Here is a 24,244-nt window from a genome sequence, read left to right on the forward strand (position 1 = left end):
CTTGTTGGTCCCTCTCCCTCTCTCTCTTTGTGTGTGTGTGTGTGGGGGGGGGGGTTCTTTCTAGTTCACATGCACACTCCATGTATAGGTCTCTCTCGCACACTATGTATGATTCTCTAGTCCAAGCTAAATATCTTGGGTGCACTCATTGCACACACACAAATTCCATGGCTCGTTGCCCGTAACTCTCTCATGCACCACTCTGCCGTCTCGGAGCTCTTCCCTCTCCATCTCCCTGGGTCACACATACACATGCATATCTCACTCGCACTCGATAGACCCATCTAAAACTCTCTCTCTCCCTCGTTCTCTCTCCAACTCACACGCACACGCACACAATCTCATGCCTAGCCAAGTATGATGGTCTCTCACTCAATTGTAGGCGCACGCAGTACCCCCCTATATGTATATGACTAGCTAATTCTTAGTCTCCATCACAAACATGTGCATGGTCTATCTCGATTTCTCTCGGGGCATCTTTCTATCACACACGCACCTCGTCCCTCGATCTCCCACCCATATAGTCCCCTCACGATCTCGAGGGATCACTCTATCACAAACACACCCTCTCTCCCTCCCCATGCGTCCATCTCCTCCTTGCGTCCCTCTCGACCTTTGTCCCTTGTTGGACATACCTCTACTGGACATGTGCTATAGGGGCGTCTCTCTCCGTTGCAAACAATCACGCACTAGCTATCTTCGTGTATCTCCTCACCTCGCTTTTCTATCAAGGAGATGCATGCGTGATATGTTTGCATAAGAAATGAACACACACACACACACACACACACACACACTCCCTAATTTATCGTTTGTTGTCCCTTTCTCTTTCACACACACTCTCATTTTGCACACTCACTCATTCTTCTTCACACGCACTTGATCTCTCTTGACTTAGGCACTCTCTTCGGTCCATAGCATATAGATTTATTGAAAAGTCAAACATCACAAAGTTTGACCATGTATGTGGAGAAAAACATTTACATCTAGAACGACAAACACATATCATTAGATTCATCATGAGATGTAGTTTCGTATGATGTATCTTTGGTATTGTTGATATAAATAATATTTGCGTAAACCTGGTCAAAGTTTCCAAAGTTTGACTCCTACAAAGTTTATATGCACTACATTATCGAGCGGATGGAACATCTCTTTCCCCCTCTCAGCTGTCTGACGCATGATACGTCTCCAACGTATCTATAATTGTGATTGTTCCATGCTATTATATTATCTATTTTGGATTTTTAATGGGCTTTAATATGCTCCTTTATATTATTTTTGGGACTAACCTATTAACCGAAGGCCTAGTGCTAGTTTCTGTTTTTTGTCTATTTTACAGTTTTGCAGAAAAGGAATACCAAAGGGAGACCAAACAGAATGAAACCTTCGCGATGATCTTTCTTGGACCAAAAGCAAACTACAAGACTTGGAGATGAAGTCGGAGAGGCAACAAGGCGACCACGAGGCACGAGGGCGCGCCTGATAGCCCACAAGTGTAGGGGATCACAACAGCTTTCGAGGGTAAAGTATTCAACCCAAATTTATTGATTCGACACAAGGGGAGCCAAATAATATTCTTGAGTATTAGCAGTTGAGTTGTCAATTCAACCACACCTGGATAACTTAGTATCTGCAGCAAAGTATTTAGTAGCAAAAGTGGTATGATAATAAGGGTAACGGTAACGAAAGTAAAGATAAATGGTTTTGGGTTTTTGTAGTAGTTGTAGCAGTAGCAACGGAAAAGTAAATAAGCGAAGAACAATATATGAAAAGCTCGTAGGCAATGGATTAGTGATGGATAATTATGCTGGATGCGATTCCTCATGTAATAGCTATAACATAGGGTGACATAGAACTAGCTCCAGTTCATCAATGTAATGTAGGCATGTATTCCGTAAATAGTCATACGTGTTATGGAAAAGAACTTGCATGACATCTTTTGTCCTACCCTCCCGTTGCAGCGGGGTCCTTACGGAAACTAAGGGATATTAAGGCCTCCTTTTAATAGAGAACCGGAACAAAGCATTAGCACATAGTGAATACATGAACTCCTCAAACTACGGTCATCACCGAGAAGTATCCCGATTATTGTCACTTCGGGGTTGTCGGATCATAACACATAATAGGTGACTATAGACTTGCAAGATAGGATCAAGAACACACATATATTCATGAAAAAAATAATAGGTTCAGATCTGAAATCATGGCACTCGGGCCCTAGTGACAAGCATTAAGCATAACAAAGTCATAGCAACATCAATCTCAGAACATAGTGGATACTAGGGATCAAACCCTAACAAAACTAACTTGATTACATGGTAAATCTCATCCAACCCATCACCATCCAGCAAGCCTACGATGGAATTACTCACGCACGACGGTGAGCATCATGAAATTGATGATGGAGGATGGTTGATGATGACGATGGCGACGAATCCCCCTCTCTGGAGCCCCGAATGGACTCCAGATCATCCCTCCCGAGAGAGATTAGGGCTTGGCGGCGGCTCTGTGTCGTAAAACGCGATGAAACTTTCTCCCTGATTTTTTCTCCCCGAACATGAATATATGGAGTTGGAGTTGATGTCGGTGGAGGTCCAGGGGGCCCACAAGATAGGAGGCCACGCCCTAGGGGGGGGGGGCGCCCCCCTGTCTCGTGGACAGCCTGTGGGCCCCCTGGCATTAATTCTTTCGCCAAAAATTCTTATTAATTCCAAAAAGTGCCTCCGTGGATTTCCAGGACATTCCGAGAACTTTTCTTTTCTACACATAAAACAACATCATGGTAGTTCTGCTGAAAACATCGTCAGTCCGGGTTAGTTTCATTCAAATCATGCAAGTTAGAGTCCAAAACAAGGGCAAAAGTGTTTGGAAAAGTAGATACGTTGGAGACGTATCAACTCCCCCAAGCTTAAACCTTTGCTTGTCCTCAAGCAATTCAGTTGATAAACTGAAAGTGATAAAGAAAAGCTTTTACAAACTCTGTTTGCTCTTGTTGTTGTAACTTGAAAAGCCAGCATTCAAGTTTCAGCAAATATTATGAACTAACCATACTCACAATGACACATAGGTCTCACAATCACTCATATCAATAGCATAATCAGCTAGCGAGCCATAATAATAGAACTCGGATGACAACACTTTCTCAAAATAATCGTAACATGATATAACAAAATGGTATCTCGCTAGCCCTTTCTGAGACCGCAAAACATAAATGTAGAGCACCTTTAAAGATCAAGGACTGACTAAGCATTGTAATTCATGGTAAAAGAAATCCAGTGAAGTCATATCCAATATAAACCAATAGTAATGAATGCAAATGACAGTGTGCTCTCCAGCGGGTGCTTTTAATAAGAAGGGTGATGACTCAACATAAAAGTAAATAGATAGGCCCTTCGCAGAGGGAAGCATGGATTTGTAGAGGTGCCAGAGCTCGATTTTAAAATAGAGATTGAATAACATTTTGAGCGGCATACTTTTGCTGTCAATGCAACAACTATGAGATGGCTGTATCTTCCATACTACATGCATTATAGGCAGTTCCCAAACAGAATGGTAAAGGTTTATACTCCCCCAACCACCAACAAGCATCAATACATGGCTTTCTCGAAACAACGAGTGCCTCCAACATACAACAACCCTGGGGGAGTTTTGTTTAATTATTTTGATTTTCTTTGATCTTTTTGGATCATGGGACTGGGCATCCCGGTTACCGGCCCTTTCTCGTGACTGAGGAGCGGAGTCCACTCCTCTTGAGAATAACCCACCTAGCATGGAAGATATAGGCAGCCCTAGTTGTAACATGAGCTGCTCGAGCATACAAAACAGAATTTCATTTGAAGGTTTGGAGTTTGGCACATACAAATTTACTTGGAACGGCAGATAAATACCGCATATAGGAAGGTATAGTGGACTCATATGGAACAACTTTGGGGTTTAAGGAGTTTGGATGCACAAGCAGTATTCCCGCTTAGTACAGGTGAAGGCTAGCAAAAGACTGGGAAGCGACCAACTGAGAGAGCGACAACAGTCGTAAGCATGCATTAAGATTAATTCACACCGAATACAAGCATGAGTAGGATATAACCCACCATGAACATAAATATAATGAAGGCTATGTTGATTTGTTTCAACTACATGCGTGAACATGTGCCAAGTCGAGTCACTTAATACATTCAAAGGAGGATACCATCCAATCGTACCACATCATAATCATTCTAATAGCATGTTGGCACACAAGGTAAACCATTATAACTCATAGCTAATCAAGCATGGCACAAGCAACTATAATCTCTAAATGTCGTTGCAAATATGTTTACTTCATAATAGCTGACTCAGGAACGATGAATCATCATATTTACAAAAACAAGAGAGGTCGAGTTCATACCAGCTTTTCTCATCCCAATAAGTCCATCATATATCGTCATTATTGCCTTTCACTTGCACGGCCGAACGACGTGTATAATAATAAGAGTGCACGTGCATTGGACTAAGCTGGAATCCGCAAGCATATAACTCAAGAGAGAAGACAAGTAATATAGGCTCTAAGTTAAATAAACAATCATGCATATAAGAGCCACTAAGCATTTTCAATATGGTCTTCTCGACCCCCAAAGGAAAGAAAAGAAAATAAAACTATTTACACGGGAAAGCTCCCAACAAGTAAGAAGAAGAACTAGAAATGTTTTTGGGTTTTCATTTTAATTCTACTACAAGCATGGAAATTAAACTAACTAATTTTTTTTGTTTTTCTTAAAGTTTATCAAACACACAAGAAAAAACTAGAAAAAGAAATTTAAACTAGCATGGATAATACAATGAAAGAGTATGAGCACCGACGACTAGTGTGTGAACATGAATTTAAAGTCGGTGAGAAATACGTACTCCCCCAAGCTTAGGCTTTTGGCCTAAGTTGGTCTAGTACCAATGACCGCCTGGCTGATATCCATAAGTAAAACTGGGGTTGTACTGAGATGCAGAGGCAATAGCCTCCTGAGCAGCAGCGTGTTGGCGAGCTGCCTCCATTCCCCTCTCATATTCAGTTGCCTCTTCCTTGGTGACAACATATCTTCCTTTTGCCTGATAATCAAAAAGGTAGGGGGCAGGAAGAGTAACAGGTGCGACATTGCGCCTATCATAGATTAGTCGATAATGGAGGAATTGTTCATTCCTCTCAAGAAAATGATGATCAAACATAGCTTCTTTATCCAAATAAACAGGAGGTACAATCATATCCCCCTCTCATGGAGCTATATTAAGAAAATTAGCCACACGGGTTGCATAAATTCCTCCAAAGAAATCACCCCTTCTACTATTATTCTGCAACCTACGTGCAACTATTGCCCCCAAGTTATAACCTTTATAACCTGACACAGCACTCTTGAGGACACAAAGATCAGGGACACACATGTGACATGCTTCGTCCTTGCCGTTAATGCATCTACCAATAAAGAGAGCAAAATAATGTATAGCAGGAAAATGAATGCTCCCTATGGTAGCTTGCGCTATGTCCCTAGATTCTCCCACAATAATACTAGCAAGAAAATCTCTAAATTCAGATTTGGGAGGATCATTAATATTACCCCACTGCGGGAGTTTGCAAGTAGTTGTGAAATCCTCTAAATCCATGGTATAATATGTATCATAGATATCAAACATGACACTAGGAGAATTACGCGCAGAGATATATTCGAACCTCCGCACAAAGGAATCAGTCAATTGATAATATTGAGGACACTTATCTTGTAAGAAGTCCTCCAGCTCGGCATTACGCACATACGCGTCAAATTCCTCCTTGAAGCCTGCTTCGACCATAAAATCATCGGATGGCCACTCACAAGCCCGTACATTTGCGTCCCTCGGCAATTTAACATCTTGCTCATGTATAGCAATCCTTGGCCCTTTCTTTGCCGAGGAACCACGTTGATACATTCTTCTAAGCATATTTCTTTTTCTGAAAATTTCTGAAATTTTAGTAACTTCAAAATAAAAGTGATTAAAACTAAACAAGATTGATAGCAACTACTCCTACAAGTGCCTAGAGCCTATATCATGCATTGGAATTGCTTGGGACCTCAAAAATTTAACATGCAAGCTCAAGAACATGGTCACCTATGCAGCAAAAATTTGCAATGAATAAAGCACTAGAACAAAAACTAATTGGACCAATGGAGGAGTCACATACCAAGCAACAATCTCCCAAAGCAGTTTTGTGAATGGAGCTTTGAGCTAAGAGATCGAAAATCGCAGCAAAACGAGCTAGAACTCGTGCTTGAGCTGGATAGGGATTTTTTTGGGTAGAAGATGAAGTGTGTGGGTGCTGGCATAAGTGGAGGGGGGCCACCAGGGGCCCACGAGACAGGGGGGCGCGCCCTATAGGGGGGCGCGCGCCCTCCTCTCTCGTGGCCTGATGCTTGCCCCTCCTGCAGTGTTTTCAGTGCCTAAAATCCTCAAATATTCCAGAAAAAATCATACTAAATTTGCAGGGCATTTGGAGCACTTTTATTTTCGGACTATTTTTTAATGCACTGATAATTCAAAAAACAGACATATAATACTAATTTTGCTTTATTTATTCTAAATAACAGAAAGTAAAAAGAGGGTACAGAAGGTTGTGCCTTCTAGTTTCATCCATCTCGTGATCATCAAAATGAATCCACTAACAAGGTTGATCAAGTCTTGTTAACAAACTCATTCCGAATAACACGGAACCGGAGAAATTTCGAATAACACTAAGTTACCTCAACGGGGATATGAAAATCTCCAACAATAAGAATATCATACTTTTTCCTGACAGTAGGAAGAGGAAATTCAAAACCCCCAAAAATGATAGTTGGAACTTTTTCAATGGAATTGATACTATGAACTTGAGATTGTTTCCTTGGAAAGTGTACCGTATGCTCATTACCATTAACATGAAAAGTGACATTGCCTTTGTTGCAATCAATAACATCCCCTGTAGTATTAAGAAAAGGTCTACCAAGGATAATAGACATACTATCGTCCTCGGGAATATCAAGAATAACAAAGTCCGTTAAGATAGTGACATTTGCAACCACAGCAGGCACATCCTCACAAATACCGACAGGTATAGCAGTTGATTTATCAGCCATTTGCAAGGATATTTCAGTAGGTGTCAACTTATTCAATTCAAGTCTATGATATAAAGAGAGAGGCATAACACTAACACCGGCTCCAAGATCACATAAAGTAGTTCTAACATAATTTCTTTTAATGGAGCATGGTATAGTTGGAACACCCGGATCTCCAAGTTTCTTTGGTATTCCACCCTTAAAAGTGTAATTAGCAAGCATGGTGGAAATTTCAGCTTCCGGTATGTTTCTTTTGTTTGTAATGATATCCTTCATATACTTAGCATAAGGATTACTTTAAGCATATCAGTTAAGCGCATACGTAAGAAAATAGGTCTAATCATTTCAGCAAAGCGCTCAAAATCCTCATCATCCTTTGACTTGGATGGTTTAGGAGGAAAGGGCATGGGTTTCTGAACCCATGGTTCTCTTTCTTTACCGTGCTTCCTAGCAACAAAATCTCTCTTATCATAATGTTGATTCTTTGATTGTGGGTTATCAAGATCAACAGCAGGTTCAATCTCTACATCATTGTCTTTGCTAGGTTGAGCATCAACATGAACATTATCATTAACATTATCACTAGGTTCATGTTCATCACTTGATTGTGTTTCAGCATCAGAGATAGAAATATCATTGGGATTCTCAGGTGTGTCTACAGTAGGTTCACTAGAAGCATGCAAAGTTCTATCATTTTTCTTCTTCTTCTTTTTAGAAGAACTAGGTGCCTCTAAATTATTTCTCTGAGAATCTTGCTCGATTCTCTTAGGGTGGCCTTCAGGATACAAAGGTTCCTGAGTCATTCTACCGGTTCTAGTAGCCACTCGAACAACAAAGTCATTTTTATTATTTAATTCATCAAGCAAATCATTTTGAGCTTTAAGTACTTGCTCAGCTTGAGTAGCAACCATAGAAGCATATTTGCTAACGCGGTGAAGTTCATCTTTAACTCTAGCCAGATTATCGCCTACATGTCCTATCTCGAAAGCATTATTCTTTAACTCTCTACCAACATAAGCATTAAAACTTTCTTGTCTAGCCATAAAGTCATCAAATTCATCTAAGCACGGCCTATGAAATTTAGTAGAGGGGACTTCAACTTTATCATATCTATAGAGAGAATTTACCTTTACTACCTGTGTCGGGTTATCAAGACAATATGGTTCTTTAGGCGGTATATTAAGACCATGTATTTCTTCAATAGGTGGTAAATTCTTAACATCTTTAGCTTTAATACCTTTTTCTTTCATTGATTTCTTTGCCTCTTGCATATCTTCAGGACTGAGAAATAAAACACCTCTCTTCTTCGGAGTGGGTTTAGGAATAGGCTCAGGAGTTGGCTCAATTGGTTCAGGAATTACTTCAGGAACTGGCTCAGGAAGAGTCTAATTATTTTCATTAGTGAACATATTATTCAATAGTATTTCAGCTTCGTCGACTGTTCTTTCCCTGAAAACACAACCAGCACAACTATCCAAGTAGTCCTTGGAAGCATTGGTTAGTCCATTATAAAAGATATCAAGTATTTCATTTTTCTTAAGAGGATGATCAGGCAAAGCATTAAGTAACCAGAGAAGCCTCCCCCAAGCTTGTGGGAGACTCTCTTCTTTAATTTGCACAAAATTATATATTTCTCGCAAAGCAGCTTGTTTCTTATGAGCAGGGAAATATTTAGCAGAGAAGTAATAAATCATATCCTGGGGACTACGCACACAACCAGGAGCAAGAGAATTATACCAAGTCTTAGCATCACCCTTTAATGAGAACGGAAATATCTTAAGGATATATTAATAGCAAGACTTCTCATCATTAGTAAACAGGGTGGCTATATCATTCAACTTGGTAAGATGTGCCACAACAGTTTCAGATTCAAGGCCATAAAAGTATCAGATTCAACTAAAGTAATAATATCAGGATCTACAGAGAATTCATAATCCTTATCAGTAACATAGATAGGTGAAGTAGCAAAAGCGGGATCGGGTTTCATTCCAGCATTAAGAGACTACTGCTTCCATTTAGCTAATAATTTCTTAAGATCATTTCTATCATTGCAAGCTAAAATTTCCCTAGCAGCTTCTTCATTCATAACATAACCCTTAGGAACAACAGGTAGTACATAATCATTGGGGGAACCTTCATCATCACTATCATCAATAATAGGTTCTTCAGTAATATCATTCCCCCTAACTCTAGCAAGTTGTTCATCAAGAAATTCACCTAATGGCAAAGTAGTATCACACACAGAAGTAGTTTCATCATGCATATCAGAAGTGCAATCATCAATAACATGCGACATATCAGAATTCATAGCAGTAGCAGGTTTAGGTGTCGTAAGCTTACTAATAACAGAAGGAGAATCTAGTGCAGAGCTAGATGGTAGTTCCTTACCTCCCCTCGTAGTAGAGGGCAAAATCTTGGTTTTAGCGTCTTTCAAGTTCTTCATAGTGATCAAAAGATATAAATCCCAAGTGACTCAGAGAATAGAGCTATGCTCCCTGGCAACGGCGCTGGAAATTAGTCTTGATAACCCACAAGTGTAGGGGATCGCAACAACTTCTGAGGGTAAAGTATTCAACCCAAATTTATTGATTCAACACAAGGGGAGCCAAAGAATATTCTTGAGTATTAGCAGTTGAGTTGTCAATTCAACCACACCTGGATAACTTAGTATCTGCAACAAATTATTTAGTAGCAAAAGTGGTATGATAATAAGGGTAACGGTAACAAAAGTAAAGATAAATGTTTTTGGGTTTTTGTAGTAGTTGTAACAGTAGCAACGGAAAAGTAAATAAGCGAAGAACAATATATGAAAAGCTCGTAGGCAATGGATCAGTGATGGATAATTATGCCGGATGCGATTCCTCATGTAATAGCTATAACATAGGGTGACATAGAACTAGCTCCAGTTCATCAATGTAATGTAGGCATGTATTTCGTAAATAGTTATACGTGTTTATGGAAAAGAACTTGCTTGAAATCTTTTGTCCTACCCTCCCGTTGCAGCAGGGTCCTTACGGAAACTAAAGGATATTAAGGCCTCCTTTTAATAGAGAACCGGAACAAAGCATTAGCACATAGTGAATACATGAACTCCTCAAACTACGGTCATCACCGAGAAGTATCTCGATTATTGTCACTTCAGGGTTGTCGGATCATAACACATAATAGGTGACTATAGACTTGCAAGATAGGATCAAGAACACACATATATTCATGAAAAAATAATAGGTTCAGATCTGAAATCATGGCACTCGGGCCCTAGTGACAAGCATTAAGCATAGCAAAGTCATAGCAACATCAATCTCAGAACATAGTGGATACTAGGGATCAAACCCTAACAAAACTAACTTGATTACATGGTAAATCTCATCCAACCCATCACGTCCAGCAAGCCTACGATGGAATTACTCACGCACGGCGGTGAGCATCATGAAATTGGTGATGGAGGATGGTTGATGATGACGATGGCGACGAATCCCCCTCTCCGGAGCCCCGAACGGACTCCAGATCAGCCCTCCCGAGAGAGATTAGGGCTTGGCGGCGGCTCCGTGTCGTAAAACGCGATGAAACTTTCTCCCTGATTTTTTTCTCCCCGAACGTGAATATATGGAGTTGGAGTTGACGCCTGTGGAGGTCCAGGGGGCCCACGAGATAGGAGGCCGCGCCCTAGGGGGGGGGGGCGCCCCCTATCTCGTGGACAGCCTGTGGGCTCCCTGGCATTAATTCTTTCACCAAAAATTCTTATTAATTCCAAAAAGTGCCTCCGTGGATTTCTAGGACATTCTGAGAACTTTTCTTTTCTACACATAAAACAACATCATGGTAGTTCTGCTGAAAACAACGTCAGTCCGGGTTAGTTTCATTCAAATCATGCAAGTTAGAGTCCAAAACAAGGGCAAAAGTGTTTGGAAAAGTAGATACGTTGGAGACGTATCAGCGCCCAGGGGGGGTAGGCGCGCCCCCACCCTCGTGGGCCCCTCTTAGCTCCCCTGACCTAGTTCCTTCGCCTATATATACTCTTATACCCTAAAAACATCAAGGGAGCCACGAAAGCACTTTTCCACCACCGCAACCTTCTGTACCCGTGAGATCCCATCTTGGGGCCTTTTCCGGTGATCTGCCGGAGGGGGATTTGATCACGGAGGGCTTCTACATCAATACCATTACCTCCCCGATGAAGCGTGAGTAGTTTACCCAGACCTTCGGGTCTATAGTTGTTAGCTAGATGGCTTCTTCTCTCTCTTTGATTCTCAATACAAAGTTCTCCTCGATGTTCTTGGAGATCTATTCGGTGTAATATTGTTTTGCGATGTGTTTGCCGAGATCCGATGTTGTGGATTTATGAACAAGATTATCTATGAATATTATTTGGTTCTTCTCTGAATTCTTATATGCATGATTTGATATCTTTGCAAGTCTCTTCGAATTATCAGTTTAGTTTGGCCTACTAGATTGATCTTTCTTGCAATGGGAGAAGTGCTTAGCTTTGGGTTCAATCTTGCGGTGTCCTTTCCCAGTGACAGTAGGGGTAGCAAGGCACATATTATATTGTTTCCATCAAGGATAAAAAGATGGGGTTTTCATCATATTGCTTGAGTTAATTCCTCTACATCATGTCATATTGCTTAATGCGTTACTCCGTTCTTTATGAACTTAATACTCTAGATGCATGCTGGATAGAGGTCGATGTGTGGAGTAATAGTAGTAGATGTAGGCAGGAGTCGGTCTACTTGACACAGACGTGATGCTTATGTTCATGATCATTGCCTTAGATGTCGTCATAATTATGCGCTTTTTTATCAATTGCTCGGCAGTAATTTGTTCACCCACCATAACATATGCTATCTCGAGAGAAGCCACTAGTGAAACCTATGGCCCCCGGGTCTCTTTTCCATATTATTGAATCTAGTTTACATCTTGCTTGTTTCCGATCTACTATTTTGCTATCTTTACTTTCCAATATATAAACCAAAAATACCAAAAATATTTACTTTACCGTCTCTATTAGATCTCACTTTTGCGAGTGACCATGAAGGGATTGACAACCCCTTTATCCCGTTGGTTGCAAGTTCTTGATTGTTTGTGCAGGTATTCGGTGACTTATGCGTCGTCTCCTAGTGGATTGATACCTTGGTTCTCAAAACTGAGGGAAATACTTATGCTACTTTGCTGCATCACCCTTTCCTCTTCAAGGGAAAACCAACGCAAGCTTAAGGGATAGCAAGAAGGATATCTGGCGCTGTTGCCGGGGAGATCTACATCAAGTCAAACCATACCAAGTACCTATCATAAACTCTTCTCCCTTGCATTACATTATTCGCCATTCTCCTCTCGTTTTCCTCTCCCCCACTTCTAAAATGATTTTCAAAAACCTTTGCCTTTTCTTCGCCTTCTTCCCGTATGTATTTTTGTTTGTGTTTCCATGTGCCTTCTATTTGCTTGCATCTTTGCTTGCTAAAAATCTATTGATATGGATCCACTTAAAGTGTTCTACTTGGATCATCTTTGATCTATACGTGCTCGTGCTGAAACCCCAACTAGTTAATTGAGGGAAAATCTTTAGATGAGCATGCTCATTTTGTGCGTCACCATTTGTCTGAAAAAGGGAGCTCTTATGGAATCAAATAAAATGTTTGTTGTGCTATGCTTGGAATCTTTGTGAAATTTATGATTTTACTTGTTGCTCTAAAAACCCAAAAAAATACCTTCCCTACCTATGTGAGTTTAATGATAATGAAATCTTATCTTCTTATGCAAAGGGTGTTTATAGTTAATTACTATGATATCGAACAAATTGAAGAATTTATTGCTTTTAAGGGTGCTTATAAATTTGCTTCTTTGATTGAAAGTATGATATTACTCTCTACAAATCTGAAAATTTTGACATACTTAAATATTGCTATGAAAACTACGCTCATATTGTCTATGTCATAGAATTTATTGAAAGAATGATCGTTGCTTTGGAAGAAAATAATGATACGCATGAATCTGTAGATAATTATGATTCCGATGATTTGATTGAAATATCCCTTGATGAACATGATGCTTGCTATTCTTGTGGCCATGATGCCAATATTTATGAAGACGAATTTGCTATAGTTCCTTATGTTAAACATGAGATTGTTGCTATTGCGCTCATACTTGATAGTTCCTTCGATGAAAAGCATCATTGCAATGATGTTATTATAAATTCTCTTAATGTCAATTATGTTAATGATATGCAAAACCCTAAGCTTGGGGATGCTAGTTTTTCTACGTCTACTATTTGTTGCAATGATCATGATTGGGGTGATTCTTCTTATGATCTTGAAAATTTATTTAAGCCTCGTGATGAATATGAGATTGATATTAGTGTTAGCAAAAATATTGAAGGTGGGTTTGGAAGAGTGTCAACTTTGGATCCCACATATTTGGCTAATGTTCAATCTTATGAAATTTTTGATAAAAGTGGGTTTGGAGAGGTCATGACTTTGGTTAATGTTGATCCCACTATTTTGGAAGAGTGTCAACTTCGCATGCATGTGGATCATGTTGAGAATATGTTATGTGATAGCTATTTTGTTGAATTTGCTTATGATCCTACATGTAATTATTAAAAGAGAGGAAAATATGGTTATAGAAACTTTCATGTTACTAAATTACTTCTCATTATGTTGAGATTGCTATTGTTTCTTTCCGCTTCCTTACATATGCTAGTTTTTGCTTGCTATGATAATTTGTTTGCCTATAAGATGCCTATGCATAGGAAGTATGTTAGACTTAGATGTGTTTGTCACGTGTTTCATGATGCTCTCTTTGCGCTTCAGTTCTTGTCTTTCATGTAAGCATCATCGAAATCTCAATGCCTAGCTAGGGGCGTTAAACAATATCGCTTGTTGGGAGGCAAACCAATTTTATTTATTTCTTTACTTTTTGCTCCTTTTTAGTAATAAATAATTCATCTAGCCTCTATTTAGATGTTGTTTTATGTTTTAATTATTGTTTGTGCCAATTAGAACCTTTGGGAAGACTTGGGTGAAGTCAATGCGATCTTGCTATAAAAAACAGAAACTTTTGCGCTCACGAGAATAGTTGTAATTTTTTTTACAGAAGAGTGCTTTTAGGTTGATTATTTTTTTGCATAAGATTAATAGACAAATTCCTCACGTCCACCGATTTATTTCAGAATTTTTGGAGTTACAGAAGTTTTCGAAAGTTATAGATTACTACAGACTGTTCTGTTTTTGACAGATTCTGTTTTTCGCGTGTTGTTTGCTTATTTTGATGAATCTATGAGTAGTATCAGGGGGTATGAACCATAGAGAAGTTGGAATAGAGTAGGTTTAACACCAATATAAATAAATAATGAGTTCATTACAGTACCTTAAAGTGGTGATTTATTTTCTTATACTAACAGAGCTCATGAGATTTTCTTTTGAAGTTTTGTATTGTGAAGTTTTCAAGTTTTGGGTAAGGATTTGATGGACTTTGGAATAAGGACTGGCAAGAGCCTAAGCTTAGGGATGCCCAAGGCACCCCAAGGTAAAATTCAAGGACAACCAAAAACCTAGGTTTGAGGATGCCCCGGAAGGCATCTCCTCTTTCGTCTTCGTCTATCGGTAACTTTACTTGAGGCTATATTTTTATTCACCACATGATATGTGTTTTGCTTGGAGCGTCTTGTATGATTTGAGTCTTTGATTTTTAGTTTACCACAATCATCCTTTCTGTACACACCTTTTGGGAGAGACACATATGAATAGTGATTTATTAGAATACTCTATGTGCTTCACTTATATCTTTTGAGCTAGACAATATTGCTCTAGTGCTTCACTTATACCTTTTTAGAGCACGGTAGTGGTTTTATTTTATAGAAATTGTTGAACTTTAATGCTTCACTTATATTATGTTGGGAGTCTTTTAGAACAGCATGGTAATTTGCATAGGTTATAAAATTAGTCCTAATATGATGGGCATCCAAGATGGGTATAATAAAAACTTTCATATAAAGTGCATTGAATACTATGAGAAGTTTGAATATTTATGATTGTTTTGAGATATGAAGATGGTGATATTAGAGTCATGCTAGTAGAGTAGTTGTGAATTTGAGAGATACTTGTGTTAAAGTTTGTGATTCCCGTAGCATGAACGTATGGTGAACTGTTATGTGATGAAGTTGGAGCATGATTTATTTATTGATTGTCTTCCTTATGAGTGGCGGTCGGGGACGAGCGATGGTCTTTTCCTACGAATCTATCCCCCTAGGAGCATGTGTGTAGTACTTCCTTTGGATGACTAATAGATTTTTGCAATAAGTATGTGAGTTCTTTATGACTAATGTTGAGTCCATGGATTATACGCACTCACACCCTTTCACCATTGCTAGCCTCTCTTGTGTCGCGCAACTTTCTCCGATACCATACACCCACCATATACCTTCCTAAAAATAGCCACCATACCTATCTATTATGGCATTTCCATAGCCATTCGTTGATATATTTCCATGCAACTTTCCATCATTCCGTTTATTATGACACGCTCCATCATTGTCATATTGCTTTGCATGATCATGTAGTTGACATCGTATTTGTGGCAAAACCACCGTTCATAATTTTTCATACATGTCACTCCTGAATCATTGCACATCGCGGTACACCGCCGGAGGCATTCACATAGAGTCATATTTTGTTCTAAGTATTGAGTTGTAATTCTTGAGTTGTAAGTAAATAAAAGTGTGATGATCTTCATTATTAGAGCATTGTCCCATGTGAGAAAAGGATGATGGATACTATGATTCCCCCACAAGTCGGGATGAGACTCCGGACGAAAAAAAGAGGCCATAAAAAAGGAGGGAAGGCCCAAATAAAAAAAATGAGAGAAAAAGAGAGAAGGGGCAATGCTACTATCCTTTTTCCACGCTTGTGCTTCAAAGTAGCACCATGATATTCATGATAGAGAGTCTCCTATGTTGTCACTTTCATATACTAGTGGGAATTTTTCATTATATAACTTGGCTTGTATATTCTAGTGACGGGCTTCCTCAAAGTGCCCTAGGTCTTCGTGAGCAAGCAAGTTGGATGCACACCCACTTAGTTTCTTTTGTTGAGCTTTCATACACTTATAGCTCTAGTGACTCCATTGCATGGAAATCCCTACTCACTCACATTGATATCTATTGATGGGCATCTCCATAGCCCGTTGATACACCTAGTTGATGTGAGACTATCTTCTCCTTTTTGCATTCTCCACAACCACCCTTCTATTCCACCTATAGTGCTATGTCCATGGCTCACGCTCATGTATTGCATAAAGATTGAAAAAGTTTGAGAACATCAAAAGTATGAAACAATTGCTTGGCTTGTCACCGGGGTTGTCCATGATTAAATATTTTGTGTGATGAAGATAGAGCATAGCTAGACTATATGATTTTGTAGTGATAGCTTTCTTTGGCCATGTTATCTTGAGAAGACATGATTGCTTTGTTAGTATGCTTGAAGTATTATTGTTTTTATATCAATATTAAACTTTTGTCTTGAATCTTTCAGATCTGAACATTCATGCCACAATAAAGAAATTACATGAATAAATATGTTAGGTAGCATTCCACATCAAAAATTCTATTTTATCATTTACCTACTCGAGGACGAGAAGGAATTAAGCTTGGGGATGCTTGATACGTCTCCAACGTATCTATAATTTTTGATTGTTCCATGCTATTATATTATCTGTTTTGGATGTTTAATGGGCTTTAATATGCTCTTTTATATTATATTTGGGACGAACCTATTAAACGAAGGCCTAGTGCTAGTTTCTGTTTTTTGCCTATTTTAGAGTTTTTCAGAAAAGGAATAACAAACAGAGTCCAAACTGAATGAAACCTTCGCGATGATCTTTCTTGGACCGAAAGCAAACCACAAGACTTGGAGATGAAGTCAGAGAGGCAACGAGGTGGCCACGAGGTAGGAGGGCACGCCAGGGGGGTAGGCGCTCCCCCGACCCTCATGGGCCCCTCCTAGCTCCCCTGACCTAGTTCCTTTCCCTATATATACGCTTATACCCTGAAAACATCAGGGGGAGCCACGAAACCACTTTTCCACCGCCGCAACCTTCTGTACCCGTGAGATCCCATCTTGGGGCCTTTTCCGACGATCTGTCGGAGGGGGATTCGATCACGGAGGGCTTCTACATCAACACCATTACCTCTCCGATGAAGCGTGAGTAGTTTACCACAGACCTTCGGGTCCATAGTTATTAGGTAGATGACTTCTTCTCTCTCTTTGACTCTCAATACAAAGTTCTCCTCGATGTTCTTGGACATCTATTCGATGTAATATTATTTTGCCATGTGTTTGCCGAGATCCGATGAATTGTGGATTTATGAGCAAGATTATCTATGAATATTATTTGGCTCTTCTCTGAATTCTTATATGCATGATTTGATATCTTTGCAAGTCTCTTCAAATTATCGGTTTAGTTTGGCCTACTATTTGATCTTTCTTGCAATGGGAGAAGTGCTTAGCTTTGGGTTCAATCTTGCGGTGTCCTTTCCCAGTGACAGTAGGGGCAGCAAGGCACGTATTGTATTGTTGCCATCGAGGATAAAAAGATGGGGTTTTCATCATATTTCTTGAGTTAATTCCTCTACATCATGTCATCTTGCTTAATGCGTTACTCCGTTCTTTATGAACTTACTACTCTAGATGCATGCTGGATAGCGGTCGATGTGTGGAGTAATAGTAGTAGATGTAGGCAGGAGTCGGTCTACTTGACATGGGCGTGATGCCTATGTTCATGATCATTGCCTTAGATGTCATCATAATTATGCGCTTTTCTATCAATTGCTCGGTAGTAATTTGTTCACCCACCGTAATATATGCTATCTTGAGAGAAGCCACTAGTGAAACCTATGGCCCCCGGTCTCTTTTCCATATTATTGAATCTCGTTTACATCTTGCTAGTTTCCGATCTACTATTTTGCAATCTTTACTTTCCAATCTATAAACCAAAAATACCAAAACTATTTACTTTACCGTTTATTTATCTCTATTATATCTCACTTTTGCGAGTGACCATGAAGGGATTAATAACCCCTTTATCGTGTTGGTTGCAAGTTCTTGATTGTTTGTGCAGGTATTCGGTGACTTGTGCGTCGTCTCCTATTGGATTGATACCTTGGTTCTCAAAACTGAGGGAAATACTTATGCTACTTTGTTGCATCACCCTTTCCTCTTCAAGGGAAAACTAACGCAAGCTCAAGAGGTAGCAACACACCACTCAGCCGTATCAGGGCTCCTCTATCTCTCCCAAACTTTATATATCCTTGGTTCACACATACAAATATCTGACTGGCGCTACATAGACCCATCTAACACTCTCCGCCCTTGTTCTCTCTCTATGTGACACGCACCCCCTAGGTACCATAATCCCTCACTCCATCATAGGCGCACACACTCCCCCCCCTAAGTATGACTATCTCTCACTAGCCATCAGGAACACACGTATTGTGTAATTCCATCCATACGTCTATCTCAATAGCTCTTGGGGTATCTTCTATCACGCACACACTTTGTCACTCGATCTCCCACTCATGTAGTCCCAAAATGATCTCCAAGGGATCTCTGTGTCACAAACATACACTCTCTCCTCCCCATGTTTGCATTTTCTCCATACGTATCTCTCGACGTCTCTTCCTTGTTTGTCAGACCTCTCTTGGCCACGTGCTAGGGGTCTTTCTCTCTCGGTTGCAAACAACCACACACTATCTCCTCACCTCGCTTCCGCTGTTGAAATGCATGTGTGATATGTTTGCATAAGACACACACGCTTTTTCTCTACTTTATCGTGTGTTGTCCATGTATCTTTCACACACACACACACACACACACACATTTTTCACCCACTCTTTCTATTTCACACACACACTCTCGCTCTAGTTAGGGACTCTATCATGTCCATAAGCATATGGATGTTTTGAAAAGTCAAACCTCAGAAAAGTTTGACCAGGTATATGTGGAGAAAAACATTTACATCTGGAACAATCATTAGATTCATCACAACATGTACTTACTTCATACTATCATTTATCTTTGGTATTGTAGATATAAGTAATTTCTTTATAAACTTGGTCAAAGTTTCACTTAAAAAAATAGGCACTACATTATTGAATGGAGGGAGTAGCTCTTTCTCTCTATCTACTATCTCTCACGGGCCTCCCCTCTCACTCGAACTCTCTATACCGACGGATTATATGGTCACTGTGTCAGCGTATAGCTCCATATATTGTTTAGTTGACGGGTGAACCAAGTCCACATGCTGCCTTGTCAGCTCGTGTTCTCAATCTTCGTGTGCTGGCCCATGTGGCAGTGGGTGAAAATAAGTAAACTAGAGGCCCATCTGACACGTGGTGAAGTAAACAAAGTTGAAACCACTCGGGGTAGCACCCCGCACGCTAGTAAATTGAGGGCACACTTCTTCCGCGTGAAGGACACACTCGCGCACACTTCACCACTGCGTGGCGGCATGCATAGAAGGACGCACTCATGCACACCCAGCACACAATACACACCAGCACACATGTACACCGGTGTCGCCGCCGGCTGATATGGACGGTGTGAGGCAGCCAACAAGCGGAGGCGGATCAAGCCAAAGCCGCATCCGGCGAGCCTGGACTTCATCAATAGCCTTCCCGATGACATGCTGCTCGTCATCATAGGCCTCCTCCGCACCAAATCTGCCGTGCAGACCACCCTGCTCTCCCGGCAATGGCGCCCCCTCTGGCGCCGCATCCCCCTCAACCTCACCGTCGACAACTACCTCTGCGACGAGGATTGCAAACTCATGGCCGCAGTCTCCAAGATCCTTTTATCGCACCCTGGGCCAGCCAAACGCCTTGACATCTGCATGTTCAGTACCAACTGCAAGGTCCAAACCAAGTTCAACGAGTGGTTCTTATCCCCCACCCTAGATCAGCTAGAGGAGCTTAGGTTTGAAGCTGGAAGATGTCGTTCTGCGCCACTGTCCGCGCTCCACCTCACGCCAACTCTGCGCCACGCCAACTTCAACACTTGCTATTTCCCCCAGATTAAAGCTGCACCCTTCCTTCTTCTCCCTCAACTCAAGCAGCTCGACCTCTTCGACGTTGGCATCTCGAAGAAGGCTATGGAGCACCTGCTCTTTAGCTTTACTGTGCTCGAGTACCTTTGTCTTTGGCAGATCCACATGTTTGTTAGCCTCCACATCGCCTCAACGAATCTCCGATGGATTTATGTGTCTTGCTGGCCCCGCAACAAGACATCAATTGGGAAGAGATCACTCTAGCTGTTCCACGTTATGGTCATTGAGAATGCACCTTTCCTTGAGAGATTGCTTGTATCTAATCTAGAAGGTCCAACAAAAATCAGGGTCATTGACGCGCTGAAATTGACAGCGTTGCTGTACTCGTCTGCCAAATTCTCTGAACTCTTTATTGGATCCGTAATCATTCAGGTACAACACTCTTCTTCTCCGTCTTCTTGAAATTCACATTTTTAAATTGCTTCTTGATGTATTTATGACTGCCATCCAGAAAATGATTCCCACAATCTTGACCCAGTCTGTGCGCAAAGTGAAGATCTTGGCAATAAAATCTGTCGGCCCCAATCTGGATCAAGGTGTTGGATTCCTTACATGCTTTCCGTGCACGGAGAAGCTACTCCTCGGCTTCAGCGCCTCAGTAATGACCATCTCCACGTGTCGAGCGAATGCGAGGAGTCAAGGTATTTTTGCATTTGCCACCCTCGATCCTCCGGGCCAACCGTCTATTTGAAGGGACAGGGATTCTCAGATCCAAACCTCACTCTCCTCCCTCGAGCTAGCATCCTAGAGCACTTCGCGAAAAGCCATTCCAGCATGGCCGGCCGTTGCAGCTCTTCTGCTTGCCCTCCTCGCTCTAAGTAGGGGGATTGGGGAGAATGCTCAGTTCCTCACAGCCGCTTGGTGAAGTTACAAACTCAAGGATTTCTTCCACCGGCATTCATGGTCTCCGTCCAAGCTGGAATAGCTACTTACGACGGAGGGGAACAAGACGAGGGATCTCCCAACCCATCTCCGGAGGAGCGAATATGCCTCATCTCGCATCTGCTAAGGGGCGTCGGGTTCCATATCCACCCGTTTCTCCGCGGGCTCCTGGAGTTCTATGGCCTCCAGCTACACAATCTTACCCCAACCTCCATTCTGCACATAGCGGGGTATGTCGCCCTTTGCGAGCTGTTTTTAGGCTGCGAACCACACTTCAGATTGTGGAGGAAGCTGTTCTGCCTTGTCCCCCGCACCCAGGGGGAGTCCCTATATCAAGTGGGCGGGGCTGAAGTATGGCGCATTGCCGAGACCGGATACCTGTCCGGCACTCCTGAGAATGCACCAGAAAACTGGCCTTCAGAGTGGTTCTATATAAATGACGTTCCCCTTCTGGATCTAGTCCGGAGGGTGTCCCCAAGTTCAGCAACGCCCCAGCGAGGGCACGCCTAAGCTGGCGTCCCCGGGGCCCTCAAGAAGAGGACACAAGGGAGATATTCCTCCTGATGAATAGGATAAAGCTGCTGGCCAAGTCCGGACTAACGATTATTGAGGTCATGGCAATATGCATAAAGCAAGGAGTGCAGCCACTCCAATACCGGGGGAAGCCCATGTGGCATTACAACGGGGAAGATGACGCCACCCGCTGTGGTCGTAAGGGTCCAGACACCGCTGCCGCTTTGGCAAGGATATTGTCCGATTTGTACAAAGGGGAAGAGGAGGAGTCCCTTCGTATAAAAACGCGGACAGATTCTCCATGTACAACCCCCCAGAGTGGGTAAGTTGTCATTCTTTTGCCAGTTTCATTTACTCTATCGTACTTCTGCTAAGGTTACTTGCATCAATGCCCCTGAGCAGGAACTGAGGAGGGCCGTGGAAGGAATCTTCAGCCCCTCCCCGCAACCAGAGGACCCTGGAAGGGCCCTAGATCCGGGACTCAAAGTAGATCCGGATATTACCGTGGAGCTTGTCAATGGAGTATTTTATCAGGCGAGCTGGGACGATGTCCTAGTGGCCATTACGGCCGACTCCCCTGGACTGCTTCCCACGTCGCGTGTAAGCTGAGCTAAAAAACCCTATCCTTCGAAGAGGACTTTCCCCAGGTATTGTAATTTTACCTTTGAGGCGTCGCTCTATTTGCAGAAACGACGGCCAGAGTGAGGGGCCGAGCCCCTAGGGACTCGTCAACCACGGGCGTCCGTATCAGGCAGGCTCAAGAGGAAGGCGGCGAGGGTTGACACACCGCTGCAGAGGTAAAGTCATAGCCAGTCCTGCTATCATAGAATTTGAAATATGACAACGCCCTTTATTTCTGGCAGGAAGAGGGATAACCGGGCTATATCCGGAAACCCCACCAACCACGCCTCCACCAGCCGGGTTCCAGAACCGGCTTCGGGGGCGGAGGCGGATACAGGGCCAGCACCGCATAGCTTCCCGACGGAGGGCACGGATATGTGTTCGGCCATGAACTCCGAAGTGGAGAGCGCCATGAACCACCGGCGCTGGAAGGCCGTGCTCCGACACAACATATTTTCCGAAGAGGCTTTTAATGCCTTCAATTCGGTGGACGCATATGTCCGAGCCGCTCGAGGCGGGCTTGCCCAAGCGAGAAGCCAGTATACCAAAGACATACGGGTAAGAGATTTTGATAAGTATGCCTAGCAGTAGCCCCTAAGACTTAGAATAGTTGGGACCACTATTTGAAGGATCAATATATCCGCAGGTCCTTGTGGACAAGAATGAACAATTGGCGCGGGAGATGGAGGCCTACAAGGCCCAATTATCTGATGCTGTAGCCAAGTTAGAGGGATCCCGAAAGGCCCCTGCCGGTAATATTTGTCTCCATTATACACAGATGTGCTAGTTAGTAGATGGCTGGTGCGGTTAGTCTAATAGTAACTTCTGCAAACAATCCTGGAGTGAATCTGGATGGCGCAGTGGGTGACGACTCGCATCTCCAACGACAACTAAAGGCCGGCAAGCGCATCCTTACGCAGGTGACGCAAGAGAAGAACAAGCTTCATGATGCCAATATTTGTCTGGACGTGGAATTAAAGGACGTCCGCGCACAACTGGCGGACTCCGTGAAGGAGAACAAAAAACTTCGTCGCGACATTTATGGTAAGAATGCAAGCGAACTGTTTGATTGTTCAGCGAGGAAGTTTATTAAAAAGATTTTTCCTTGCAGGAATGTTAATGGGTCGCCCTGAAGATGAGATGCCCTCATCTGCAGGTGATTTGCTACAAGAACTGTCGCAGATGCACGAGCGTGCCCGACAGGTGATGCACGGTGTTGCTCAGGCCTTGTGGCCATCAAGCCTACTGCCGAATGGCATGGGAGAGCTTGCGGACCTGCTCCAAGGAGCCCAGCAGCGCTTCCATCTGTGGAAGATATCAGCCTGCCGGCGAGGAGCAAGAGAAGCCTGGGCGATGGTGAAGACGCGCTACACCAAGCTGGACCCTAACCATATGGCCGAAGTGGGACCGGCGGGGCCCGATGGGCAAGAAATTCCCGTGAGCCTGGTGTATGACCAGGTAGCATTAGCCGCTAAGTATTCTCTGCAGGACTGTAGGCTAGATAACCTGTTAGATGGTATAGAGGAGGAATATAGTCATTCTCAGTGACTGTGTAAATTGATTGGCATAAGTAGCCTCTAGCCGGATTGAAATCATTTGTCATGGCGGACCTTTTCGCTTCAACCCCCGGACCCTATAGTCCGGGGTGTGTCCGAATACCCGCTCGGTTATGCGAAAACCGGGGCATGCTTGGAGACCAGGCGTAGGGGTCATAGGTGCTTGAACAGACAAGTACCCAACTAGTTATGTTATATTGCATGGATAGCAAGAAACATCTTCTAGGGAGAATAGTTTCGTTAGGGGCTCCTTTCCCTAGTATCCATGTGTCGATGCACATGTCTGGACTATGGGCGATGGCGCAGGATACAAAGCTTCTGGGGTTCTTTGTTGTAACCAACGAATACATCCTTTGTTCTCCGATCGAATATTCTCTTAAGGAAACTAGCTTTTGGCTTCACCCAGTCTAAGGTACACATCCGGCTCAACTGGCAGTAACAATCGGAGAGGTGCTCCCCTTATGGCCTAGCCGAATTAACGGGAACGTA

The sequence above is a fragment of the Triticum dicoccoides genome, chromosome 6B (assembly GCF_002162155.2).
Source record: "Triticum dicoccoides isolate Atlit2015 ecotype Zavitan chromosome 6B, WEW_v2.0, whole genome shotgun sequence".
NCBI classification, from domain to species: domain Eukaryota; kingdom Viridiplantae; phylum Streptophyta; class Magnoliopsida; order Poales; family Poaceae; genus Triticum; species Triticum dicoccoides.